Raw genomic sequence first — 14,021 nt, forward strand, 5'->3', positions numbered from 1 at the left:
GCATTATCATAACGCTTAGAAGAAATGGCTTCACACTGTATAATCTATCAAAGGTGTCAGATTTACAAAATGCAGATTTTCTGTCACATTTGGGCACTCCAAGCACTGTATCTTTTCACTAAGGTGCTGACTGCTGTTTTAATGAGGCCCTTTGGTGGCTGTAAAAAACTGAAAGAAGAGGATTAGAGGGGTTACCCTAGATATTGTCTATTTGTCTTACAAATTTCACACTAACTACCAATTACATCGCCATAAACCTTTTGGCTACTTCAAGCTGTATGCCATATAATACATAAAAAATACGCTATGTTAACCTCTCTTATATTATACACATAACTACAGCCACTGATGCAAGTCACATATCTAATGAAGCCAATAATGAGGCTCTTTAAAAGTAGTCTTGTTATAGGAATAATATTAGAGCAGTTCAGTTAGAGGCTAAGGTCCATTATGGAATACTTCCTATAGACTCTGGTCCCAGGTCTGGAAAGATGCTGACACACTAATTCAAGCTCAAGAAGGGCATTAATCTTGCAACCTTCTACTTGTCATGCTTAATGGGACATCCTGCCTAGGTGAAATGAACCTGATATATTCAGGTAAACATAATTTAATAGGAAAGATAAAAAGAAATAGACTTTTGGCATGACCCTAGGGAGATGAAAATCTCTGCCATTTTATTTGTGAACCCAACTCACAAGAAGAATCTACATGGTGCTTGGTTGGTACAGGGTTTTACATAGTAGGCATGCAAAAATAGGTATTGCATTAAAGAATAAATTGAAAAATCATGGCTAAGTTTTGAGATATTATTGTTGTTCTCCCCGCCTCCCCCCCCCCCGGCCCGCCCCCAGTTTCCTGCAATCCATTTTGTTGGCGGGGAATGATAATGCCAGACAGGGAAGGCAACTGTGTTCATCTTGGGGAAGAAGACACATATTAATGTGGGGTTAAGCATCTGAGTGTGAAATCAAGATCTCCAACAATACAGCACGAGATTTAAAAAGCAGGCATGAATGTCAGTAACTGTGCGTTGTCTTTCATTTGCAATCACTCTTAAGTCTAATGAGCTTCCAAAAATTGTGTCAGGGTCTCAGATAAGCTTATAAAAGGCAGCTGTTGGAGAAAGTAGAAGTCCATCTTGCCAAATCAAGCATTACACTAGCGTCAGGCACACACATGTTCCCCAAGATGCACACGCACGCATGCACAGGCACATACACACAAGAGGTATGGTGGGGCTCTGGCTCCCTCATTCCAAGCCTGGTCTCCTGCTGCTTTGAGAGAGACAACTCTAAAACGGCCCCAGAGAACACTGATTGGTTTTAACATTTAAAGCAGCTTGGTAACATAAAAAAATCGAAATAGTTAATATTCTGGGTGATGAATCAATGCTTCAAGTCATTGAATGGACTTTGTCATTAGGAAATTTGCCAAGTTCTCTTTGATTTAAAGATAAAATGAACATGGCATTTTGGTCAAGTTTTAAAAAATTAGACAGTAGGAACTATGATTCATAAATTTCTAAAAACACCTGAAAACTGTTTCCCCCAGCCCTTCTTCCAGCTACTTTCAGATAGGTTAAAATATGGTTAAATGGATGATTTGGATGATAATGTGGTTAAATCCATTGTTGTGAATTTGAATTTACCACATTTCTGTATTTAGCTAGCCAGGCACTTGTAAATCTACAGGGTTCATTTTTATGGAAAAATCAATGCATTTATCCCCCCTGAATAATATATGTTACTTGTAAAAATGAGTCTTTTACTTACAATTTATTTCTAACAGGGACAGAGAGAAATGTATATGAGCACTCAACAAATGAGTTAAAATAAAAAGATAAAAAACCCTTACCAATAAAAAATCTGTTTGGATAGTTCTGAGATGATAGGTCTTCCTCAGTCTTCGGCCTCAGTTGTTGGAATATCTGTGGCATGTCAAGCCATTTCTGCTTATCACCAGTAGTCGTTTCCTAGATGGGAATGAGTGTCATCAATTCCACTAGACATGATTATCCAAGATGGTAAGAAAGCTGACCATGCCAGAGGAACCAGTTTGACCTGTACTGATTATCAGAACGATGTCAAAGAATAATACCAACAGAAGATAAGTCACTCTTTTGGTGCAGTTGAGTAGACTGGGATATATGCAGAAAATCAGGCATTTGGAGCACCACAGCTAACTTTTTATTCATATTGTTATTTTTGTCCAAATCTCTTAAGTGTCTCATCTGCAAAGTGTTGAGAAGAGTTACTTATTCATTAAGCACTTTGCATAATCTTTATAAGTAGCACCATGGAAACCAAAAGTACTGTACTACTTTGGTCTTCTCCCTGGTTGAACTCAGAGAAAGGAGTTCCTATTCCATAGTGAATAAAGGAGAAAGAAACGAACACAAAAAGGTGATTATTATAAATGTCTTCTTAATGATTACAGCCTTGGATTTGTATCTATCCATCTCTGATCCTTAAATCAGAATGGGGATTCATAAACTGTCTTGGAGGTAACCACAAGGCCCTTCCTAAATATTCAAGACACACCTACTAACTCTCACTGCTTAGAGACTGCCTGTAGACATCAATGTGGGAGTAGAACTTTTTCCTGAGGTTTTCACTTTGCTTGATCGTGATCTTGAACACCAGGCCCTTATTCTTGCCCTCAGATGACACATAATTCTATCTAGGTAGGTAAGGTGCAAAAGAAAGAAAATCTGCCAGTAATGTACACTAGCGCCATTTGGAATCTATGGGCCCGATGCCCAGAAATCTGAATTAAAATAAGATTTGGAAAAAGAAAAAAAAACTGTTGATGTTTCTAATCATTCTAATAAAGTTATCTACCTTCTGCTGGATCATTTTTTTCTACCAGGAGCTGTACTCTATTCTATATGGAATAGACTACGCTAAGCTGGATAAAAAATGTCACCTTAGGCACCTGAATTAATAGTTCAGTTATGTACGCGGTTAAGTCTTTACTATAGATCAGCATAAGTGTGCTAGACAGACAATTCTTTAGAGCTAACATTTTAAAAAGGTGCCAAAGCCCCTTTGAGATCTGTGTGAATTATCCAGATTCAGGGGGAAAAAAGTTAAATATACAGTGCTTTTTTACCTCCCTCCCTTTCTTAGTTGCACTGAATAAGTAAAATTGTAGCAAAGTTGGCAAGAATAAATACTTCCTTGGTTTTTCTAAAGCTGCAATTAATGATAATGAAGCTATACCTTATATGGCAAGAAATACAGTACAAATTGGATAAGTAAGAAAAATGATCAGCCATTGTGCGCCTCTGATATAGTACATCAAGGTATCGCCACTGTGAGGCTATCTTTATTTTAAGCCATTAAACAAAACAATATAAATCTGCAGGCAGGTGTTTCTTGTTGCAGAAGTATTGAAAGTTGTAATGCAAACAATCTAATTTTAGCATCTATGTAGAGTGTGAAGTAAATTTACTGATCATTGATGCATTGAGCATGGGAAGAAATAGTCAGCAGGAGCTTTCAGCGAGATTATCCTATTAAAGCAGGAAGACTTCATGTGGTTGTTAAAAGTAGTCAAAAGCAGGTGATGGAAGTGGGGGTTTGACGACTCGTCAGTGGGCCCAGTGTACATGTTAAGTTGTTGTTTTCTGCTCAGCTAAGCAGCAGAGAATTGATATGTTAGCAATGAAGTGCAATGACAATTAAATTGTAACTGACCTACATGTTACCGTCATTACGCGTTCTCTTTTTTACTGCTTTCCCTCTTATTTAATCACACAGTATGGGGTTTTTATTAGGCTGTAATGTTAAAATCTTCATCCATTTAGCCATAAATGTGTGACTGGATATCTATCAGACTTCCTTGCACTATACAAACAAAGCCATTTTGCTGAATCACTGTTGACTTGTTTGTGGCCTAATTTAATGAGTGTAATAACTTACATTACTATCCAGTTAACATTTAGGAGCCCAGAAAAGACCTGCTACCATGCAGTAAGCTACTGTATACATTCTCTATTCATATCACTCCCCTTTGCAGTAAATTTTATACAATAATATGCACTGCTTACAACACAAGCTCAGCTTCCATCAGCCAAAGGGAGCATTCCAGGAAGTTCACTAAGCTTAGGCTGAAATGCTTCTTACACACAAGAATCAGCCAGTATGCTTTCCTTTTTCTGGATGCCACAGCAGTTGTATCTTAACCCCTTAAAAAAACAATAAACACAGGTTACAACCTGCAGACCAAGACAGCTCAGTCCTTCGTATTTTCTTACTGATGTTTTAAGCCTCTTCCAAGCCCCCCTCACCCCCTCGCCAAAATTCAGGAATGAAAAATACTGACTCAAGGAGAGAGAAAGAAAAATCACTGTTTGTTAAACAAAATAAAGTTACAGGATGAAATATAAAAGCAAGAAGGCAACAAATAAAATGGGTTGTCTCTATTTATATTTATGTGATTAAGCTGTCTGTGATCTTGAATTATGTACCATTTTATATTTCCCTATAAGAAAGCTTCCCATCTTCCCCCTCAATTCACACATATCTGTATGTTATCTTGTTAAATTGATTCCTTTACACAAACATACTGCAATTTGTTTGTTTCCATTATTAAAATTTTTTTTTAAAAAATCTTTGTCACCTCATCTGCCTTAACTATTTAACTAGCATCTGAAAATTCAGTGGATCAATTAAGTCACCAAAAAGTCTCATTATTTTCATACAAATGTTATGCATAGATGACAAAAGTAAAGCTCTTCACTCGCTTGAAATAACCATTACTGAAAAAGCAACATACACTCACACACACATATATATGGACTTCACAATTTATAAACAAGTATTTTCACTTTGAGAGATTTGGAGCAGATGGACTTCATTTTTTCTTTACCCTTTCAGAGCAATATCTCTGCATTGTTTGTGTCAAGATTTAAGTCTTTAATTACTATCTATTGGGTAATACCTCAGATTGACATTACAATCTTAGAAGTCTCTAATACTGTGGGGAAGAAAAGCACAGATGGAAGACATACTTTTAAATTTTATTTCATTCTATGAAATAGAGAAAAGCAACCTCCTACTCTTATCCCAAGGGAAAATGTATCACTCTGGACAATTGGGAAATTACTTTGGTTTTAATAAATGATGGGCCAAGTAAAATTTTTGAGTATGCTAATTAGAGCTTCTATGTCTGGAGTTGTATCTTAACTACCAATAGAAAAATCATTTTATTGACAAGTTTATTTAAAATAAGCTCTCAGATCCTGGAAATTAGGGCAGAAAAGCAACAATAATATAATTTCCTTTTTCAAATTGATCTCTTACCAGATTTTTGGTGCCGGGAAAAGCATATTAAAACAAAGAACACAATCTTTGTTCTCATAGGGCATATATTCTGGTATGTGAGGGGGGGGAAAGGAAAAAAATAACAAGGAAGTAGCATGTTAGAGGGTAATAAATAATGAGGAGATGCAAAAATAAAGTAGGAAAGGAGGAGAAGGTGTGCTATGAGGAAGGTGGATTTTATTCTGAGTGATCATGATAGACTGAGAAGGTATGTTTGAGCAAAAGACTTGAAGGAGACAATACAGATACTTATATTAATGTATAATCTAAATACATATTATATGTAAAATTAATGTGTAGCTTTATACATCCCATCTTATATTAATAAAATAGTGTCATGATGAATTGGATTTCTACCAGAGAAAGGTTTAAAGAGTGGCTAGCAAAAAAATATAAACCATAGGTGGTACGGAGTCAGGCCACCTGGAAGACTGGCCCTTGCATCCCCTCACAGCTCCCTATTTTGAATCCATAATCCATTATTTTTCCCTGGAGTAAACCTGTCACTTCAGGGATCTGGAGTGATAGCAGTTCCAAGCCAGGCTGGGTGAAGATGTGCCTGTGTTATCTTGACTACTAGTATGTAGCACATGGATAATCAGATAACTATGACCACTTTTTGGCACTTATTTCCAATCCAGGCACTACCCATCAAACACCCTTGTGGAGTAGGTATCGTCAGGCACAATTCAAAGCTAGGGAAAATGGAGTTCTGAGAAAGTAAACAACATGGCAATGTTCAGCAAACTACTGAATAGAAAAGTGAATTCTCTGACCCCTGTACCACAGCTCTTTCCATTCTTGTTAGGACAAAATAAAAGCAAACACAAAACCAAGCAAAACAACATGCGGTGTCAGTCAAGAACATCAAACTCATGGGAAGGTTAACAACGACCTGGAGTAGAGGTTGAAAGCACCATTAAATTTGAAGTTAAATGTTACCATTTATGCATATTATGGAAACAATTGTTACAGTGGTGCTTTTTGATCTAAATTGTGGATACTAAATCAAACTTTTGACAAGAACTGCCAATTTATTAATGCTTCCTTCTTTCCTGAGGGTGGCTTCTGCTAACCCATATGGCACTTTTGTATGGGTAGAAAAATGGATCCTTTCCTCCAGATGGAGACAGCTCAGTGTTGGGACTAGGCAAATAGACTGCTAGTAAGATTTTTGTCCTCATTGGGTGTCGTTGTGCATGCACGACCAGCACCAGCAATTCTTGGCTGCCCTACTTTCTAAACTTAAACAGTGGCAACCAAGCTAGTGAAAAAAGTTAGAGAAGCTCCATCTCTATTTGAAGTGGTCATTTCCTTCATACTCTTGTGTGACTCCATCTTACAACATTGCCTTTCTTGACTAACATTTTTAAAAATCCATGGTGGCAAGGGTAATTATTGGGAATTTTAATACAAATCTGTAAGAAGAAATAAATTAATTTTGGTAACAGGACAATCTTGGATGAGCGTGTCTGAAGCTGCTGAGCACTTACTCTGTCCATCTTCTTTTGTTCATTTCCTTCCCAATCTCTGGAACCAAGCTACTTCAAGCAACAACAACTCAGTATAAAACAAATGTGGTTTTTGAGCCAAAAAAATAAAAGTGGGTTCAAAGCCCAGGTCTGCCATTTACAAACTGCATGATTTTGGATAAATTCCTTCATCTTTCTATGTGAACTTGTTTTCTTTTTGGCTTAAGAGAAATGGGATAATTGCTTTACTTTTCAAGATTTTTTAGGAAAATTAAATATTTACCTAGATTTGTTTCTCCCTTCACCTTGCTACCTGATATCTACAGGAAAAGACCTATGTTCCTTCATCCGAGAACCTCTTCAGTGTCACTGGAGTTCTATCTTTACAACATCATCTTTGGTCACCACCATCTTCCATCCCCCAACACTTAAACACTCCACTTTTTTTTTTTAAAGATTTATTTATTTTAGAGAAAGAGAGAGAACACACTCACGTGCACACAAGTGGGGGGGGAGGGGCAGAGAGATGAATCTCAAACAGACACCCCGCTGAGTGTGGTGACTAACACGGGGCTCGATCTCATGACCCTGAGGATCATGACCTGAGCCGAAATCAAAAGTGGGATGCTTAACCGACTGAGCCACCCAGGTGCCCCTGACACACTCCACTTCTGTACTGTACTCTATGCTTTCATAATACCAAAATGATTTCAATGCCCACAATCACACCATATTTCATGCTTCTACACTTCCCATACTATTCACTCTGCTTGGAATAGCCACATCTCCCCACAGTTTCTTTGGAAAATTCCTATTCATCTATAAATTCCTGACTTGGCTTTTACAAAATTAAATGAAAGAATACATGCTAAGTGTTCAGTTCAGTGACTGGCACATAGGAAGAACTCAGTAAATGTCAGCTTCCTCTTTCCTATGAAAACTCCTTCCATACAATTAAATATGCTTCCTACCCTGTGTAACTGTACCATATGCAGTCTTTTCATACATCCCACTTTATTGAAGATCGGCAATATGAATGGCATAGTGAAGAAAGCATTGGGTTGGTATCATTCTGTCTCCATTCTGATCCCAGCTCTGCCACTTTACTAACTCTGAACTTTAAACAGATCATTTAGGCTCCATGGCCTATACCTCAGGGATAACATTATTTACTTTTCATTGATGGTTATAAGAACTAGAATTAATGACTTCATGGTACATGGCCAATGAAAATCAGTTGCTATCAGTATACTATACAAATCAGCTACTATTACTATTACTCTACAGTAACACCACTCCACATCACTCTGCATGGAGTGCAAAAAATTTAACCTTAAAAATACAAGTGGAGTTATTATGTAGTCAATTTTGAAAACAGGTGAGTTTGAAGCCAGTAATGAAATCCAATATTCAATCATGTTATATCTAAATTTGTTTGGTTGTAAAGTGCTTTACTATAGGATTATTTTCTTCATTACCATGTATTTTCTTTCATGCCTACCTTATTCACTAGACTATTAGTTCCTTAACTACAGACCACAAATTCTTCCACATAGTGCAGGATTCGGATTAAGAGTTGGACTGCTTGGGTGCCAATCCCAGCTATCACCTAATTCTATGACTCCGGGGATACTACTTAAACTCCCTAAATCTTGGTTTCCTTCTTGTAAAACAAGGGTGATGATGACAATGAGACCTATATTATGGAAGATTGTGAGTAAGATGGTGAGGCTAACAGAATCTGGCACTTATTAAGTGCTCATTAAAGGCTAGCGATTATCATTATCATCTTGTTCTTACCACTATTGTGATCGTTCTTATTATTGACCACAGCGCCTATTGAAGAACCTGTTCATGTATGAGGCATTCAGTAAATCTTAGTTTAAAATTTCATTAAATCCTCTTAAAATTTGGACGTTATCTCTGAGGAGAGTCAGTCCCCTTGCAGGCATCTCCAGATGGCTGAGTGTGAAAGGATCACTCTCTAATTGGCCTGAATTCCCCCAAGTCAGCCATTCTCTCAGCACCATACTGAGGGCCTGAGGCCCTCTCACCCAGCTACCTCTCCATCTTCCACCTCCTTCCACCAGAACTGGCCAGCCTCGGGGCAGTTGGCTTCTGTCTGCCTCTCCCACCAGCCACTGCCAAGGACGCTAGCCAGTCCTTTATTGGAGCCAGGTGGAGCTGGCAAAGCCAGCTGTTGTCCGCCTTGTGTTGCCTGGACTTGTGTATGCCAATCTTCCTCCTCCCTGGCTCAGGATAAATCTCTGGCATCTTTGCTCATTTCTGCAAACCCCAGGCACAGGGTCCCAAAACTCAAGATTTTCCTTGTGGGAATGGCACCATTATGAAAGTGATAATCCTATCATTCGTTTACCTACGTTCACTTGTTTGTTTTACTGAGAGTAGGTCAATGTAAATAAGACATAGCATGCCTTGCCCTCTAGAATTCAAAGAAAATAAACATGCAGATTCAATAAAAAGAGGAGGGGGACACCCAAAATATCTAAACAAGCAACTTCTGAATCTAGGTGCCTTACACTGAATCCTCCAACTCTGGGCACCTCTTCTAGGAAGTTTCCATTTGTAATTATGCTGAGCCACAAGCTGATTGATCTCTCTTTAGAAGGGAAGTGGAAAAACAGAACTTAAGTGTTTTCAGCATTCAGCTCTCCTAACTGCTATAGCCACGGCAGGCTTATCTGGTGGGAGCTAGCAGGAAGCCTATAACCGCTTCATCCTCACTCCCCAAACGCTGGCAACAATTAAATGAATTCTTAAGAAGAGAATCAAAAAAGCAGGAGGCAAAATGAATGGCTTATCCAAGTGCTGAGGAAGGAGAGGCTGTGTATTCAAGATGGAAAGAATATAAATACACATACACACACATGCATATTATGTTACATATCTATAAAAATGTGAAATGTTATTTATTTTGAGAATACCCAGTCATTTCCATCTGTAGTAAGAATCCATAATAACATTCTCTGTTTATATAACTCTTTTCACCTCAAGAGATCCCGAATGCATTTCAGACAGCTCTATATACAAACAGAGGCCAGGAGCTCCGCCATCTCTGGAACTGGCAGTGGGAGCCAGGCAGAAAACGTGTGTGTGGCTGTATATATCTTGGCAACCGCTGATGGAAGAGGGGCAAGTTGGTCAAGGACAGTGGGGCGACCCCCACATTCTTAAGACAGTGTCAGAGGGGCCTTCAAAGTCTGGGTGACACCTCAAATTTTGATAGCTAATTAAGAAAAAAAAAGCTGAAGAGAACTCCATTTATTTACTTTGGAAGGATGAAGGATGATGTGGGGCAGAGCAAGGTTAGTGAAGCAGTGACTCCAGGGAGTAGAAATAAATCTGAGGCATAGATCACAAAGTCTCCCCCTCTAGCTTACATATTCTTATTACACCGAATACACTTAAGATGGGAGCACACATAAAAGGGTAATATCTGTTGATTCATTTATACCCCCGTTTTCTGCTCTCCCAGAAAGGACTGACTGGATTACCTGAAACCCTCTTTCTTTTTCCTTTACCAGTTCAGTCCACAACATAGTTGGTCTGCTTCAAAATAATTCTCAGTTTTTAAAAATGAGAAATAAGAAGGCAGCAATAATTTACAGGCATTCCCACCTCAGAAACCAAACCTTGGCAGAGAAGTATATTTCTACATGGCCCTAAAAGTGGATGTTCTAAGCCACTTAAAAGCAACACACTGGAAACTTCCAAGTATCCAGCAAATAAACTGGAAAATGGCTGGTCCCTTAAGAAAATAGGACTGACCAAATGCCCAGTTATCAGGATTGTACTCAGGATCCTTAAATCATGCTTGTCTGATGAAAAAAAAAAAAAAAAACAAAACAACTTATTCCTAGGGACAGAAGTGGGAGATGGGATGAAATGACACATACTACTACGAAGAAAGGAGAAAAGAGATTCTGGTGAAGTGGTCAGCTTTTGAACACCTCCCTTTCCCACAGCACTCCTGGACCCCTCCGTAGCCCCTCCAGCACCTCCCTTTCCCACAGCACTCCTGGACCCCTCCGTAGCCCCTCCAGCACCTCCCTTTCCCACAGCACTCCTGGACCCCCTCCGTAGCCCCTCCAGCACCTCCCTTTCCCACAGCACTCCTGGACCCCGTCCGCAGCCCCTCCAGCACCTCCCTTTCCCACAGCACTCCTGGACCCTGTCCGTAGCCCCTCCAGCACCTCCCTTTCCCACAGCACTCCTGGACCCCTCCGTAGCCCCTCCAGCACCTCCCTTTCCCACAGCACTCCTGGACCCTGTCCGTAGCCCCTCCAGCACCTCCCTTTCCCACAGCACTCCTGGAGCCCCTCCGTAGCCCCTCCAGCACCTCCCTTTCCCACAGCACTCCTGGAGCCCCTCCGTAGCCCCTCCAGCACCTCCCTTTCCCACAGCACTCCTGGACCCCCTCCGTAGCCCCTCCAGCACCTCCCTTTCCCACAGCACTCCTGGAGCCCCTCTGTAGCCCCTCCAGCACCTCCCTTTCCCACAGCACTCCTGGACCCTGTCCGTAGCCCCTCCAGCACCTCCCTTTCCCACAGCACTCCTGGACCCCGTCCGCAGCCCCTCCAGCACCTCCCTTTCCCACAGCACTCCTGGAGCCCCTCCGTAGCCCCTCCAGCACCTCCCTTTCCCACAGCACTCCTGGACCCCCCGTAGCCCCTCCAGCACCTCCCTTTCCCACAGCACTCCTGGAGCCCCTCTGTAGCCCCTCCAGCACCTCCCTTTCCCACAGCACTCCTGGAGCCCCTCCGTAGCCCCTCCAGCACCTCCCTTTCCCACAGCACTCCTGGACCCTGTCCGTAGCCCCTCCAGCACCTCCCTTTCCCACAGCACTCCTGGAGCCCTCCGTAGCCCCTCCAGCACCTCCCTTTCCCACAGCACTCCTGGAGCCCCTCCGTAGCCCCTCCAGCACCTCCCTTTCCCACAGCACTCCTGGACCCTGTCCGTAGCCCCTCCAGCACCTCCCTTTCCCACAGCACTCCTGGAGCCCTCCGTAGCCCCTCCAGCACCTCCCTTTCCCACAGCACTCCTGGACCCTGTCCGTAGCCCCTCCAGCACCTCCCTTTCCCACAGCACTCCTGGAGCCCTCCGTAGCCCCTCCAGCACCTCCCTTTCCCACAGCACTCCTGGACCCTGTCCGTAGCCCCTCCAGCACCTCCCTTTCCCACAGCACTCCTGGAGCCCCTCCGTAGCCCCTCCAGCACCTCCCTTTCCCACAGCACTCCTGGACCCTGTCCGTAGCCCCTCCAGCACCTCCCTTTCCCACAGCACTCCTGGAGCCCCTCCGTAGCCCCTCCAGCACCTCCCTTTCCCACAGCACTCCTGGACCCCCTCCGTAGCCCCTCCAGCACCTCCCTTTCCCACAGCACTCCTGGACCCTGTCCGTAGCCCCTCCAGCACCTCCCTTTCCCACAGCACTCCTGGACCCTGTCCGTAGCCCCTCCAGCACCTCCCTTTCCCACAGCACTCCTGGACCCCCTCCGTAGCCCCTCCAGCACCTCCCTTTCCCACAGCACTCCTGGAGCCCCTCCGTAGCCCCTCCAGCACCTCCCTTTCCCACAGCACTCCTGGACCCTGTCCGTAGCCCCTCCAGCACCTCCCTTTCCCACAGCACTCCTGGACCCTGTCCGTAGCCCCTCCAGCACCTCCCTTTCCCACAGCACTCCTGGACCCTGTCCGTAGCCCCTCCAGCACCTCCCTTTCCCACAGCACTCCTGGACCCCCTCCGTAGCCCCTCCAGCACCTCCCTTTCCCACAGCACTCCTGGACCCTGTCCGTAGCCCCTCCAGCACCTCCCTTTCCCACAGCACTCCTGGACCCTGTCCGTAGCCCCTCCAGCACCTCCCTTTCCCACAGCACTCCTGGACCCCCTCCGTAGCCCCTCCAGCACCTCCCTTTCCCACAGCACTCCTGGAGCCCCTCCGTAGCCCCTCCAGCACCTCCCTTTCCCACAGCACTCCTGGACCCCGTCCGCAGCCCCTCCAGCACCTCCCCCCTGCACTCCCCCCCGCCCCTCCCCCTCCCTTTCCCACAGCACTCCTGGACCCCCTCCGTAGCCCCTCCAGCACCTCCCTTTCCCACAGCACTCCTGGACCCTCCGTAGCCCTCCAGCACCTCCCTTTCCCACAGCACTCCTGGACCCTGTCCGTAGCCCCTCCAGCACCTCCCTTTCCCACAGCACTCCTGGACCCCCTCCGTAGCCCCTCCAGCACCTCCCTTTCCCACAGCACTCCTGGACCCCCGTAGCCCCTCCAGCACCTCCCTTTCCCACAGCACTCCTGGACCCCTCCGTAGCCCCTCCAGCACCTCCCTTTCCCACAGCACTCCTGGACCCTGTCCGTAGCCCCTCCAGCACCTCCCTTTCCCACAGCACTCCTGGACCCTGTCCGTAGCCCCTCCAGCACCTCCCTTTCCCACAGCACTCCTGGACCCTGTCCGTAGCCCCTCCAGCACCTCCCTTTCCCACAGCACTCCTGGACCCCTCCGTAGCCCCTCCAGCACCTCCCTTTCCCACAGCACTCCTGGACCCCTCCGTAGCCCCTCCAGCACCTCCCTTTCCCACAGCACTCCTGGACCCTCCGTAGCCCCTCCAGCACCTCCCTTTCCCACAGCACTCCTGGAGCCCCTCCGTAGCCCCTCCAGCACCTCCCTTTCCCACAGCACTCCTGGAGCCCCTCCGTAGCCCCTCCAGCACCTCCCTTTCCCACAGCACTCCTGGAGCCCTCCGTAGCCCCTCCAGCACCTCCCTTTCCCACAGCACTCCTGGAGCCTCCGTACCAGCACCTCCCTTTCCCACAGCACTCCTGGAGCCCCTCCGTAGCCCCTCCAGCACCTTGGTGCCGTGGTCCTCCCACTGAGGTCCACCATGCCGGAGGAGTCCAATGTCTGAGCTCCGCCCAACACAATGCAGTCCCTAAATACAATATAATCTCTCCATTTTAGACATTAGCTTTTCTAGGGCCTGTGACTTCAGGGACTTCCCACGTAAACTCAGCAAAAAACCCAGGGAGGGATACGGGGATACTGAATTCCTCTGGGGCTTCAATTTGAAGCAGGGATAACAGCGACGATTACCTGGTACAGGAAACAAGCCTCACTCTCACTCTTTTGGGCTGTGTCCTTTAAAGGGCTATGGGGGGAGAAATGGCAGGGGTGGAAGGACAGCTGGGGCCACTCAAAACATTTC

The sequence above is a fragment of the Zalophus californianus genome, chromosome 8 (assembly GCF_009762305.2).
Source record: "Zalophus californianus isolate mZalCal1 chromosome 8, mZalCal1.pri.v2, whole genome shotgun sequence".
NCBI lineage: Eukaryota > Metazoa > Chordata > Mammalia > Carnivora > Otariidae > Zalophus > Zalophus californianus.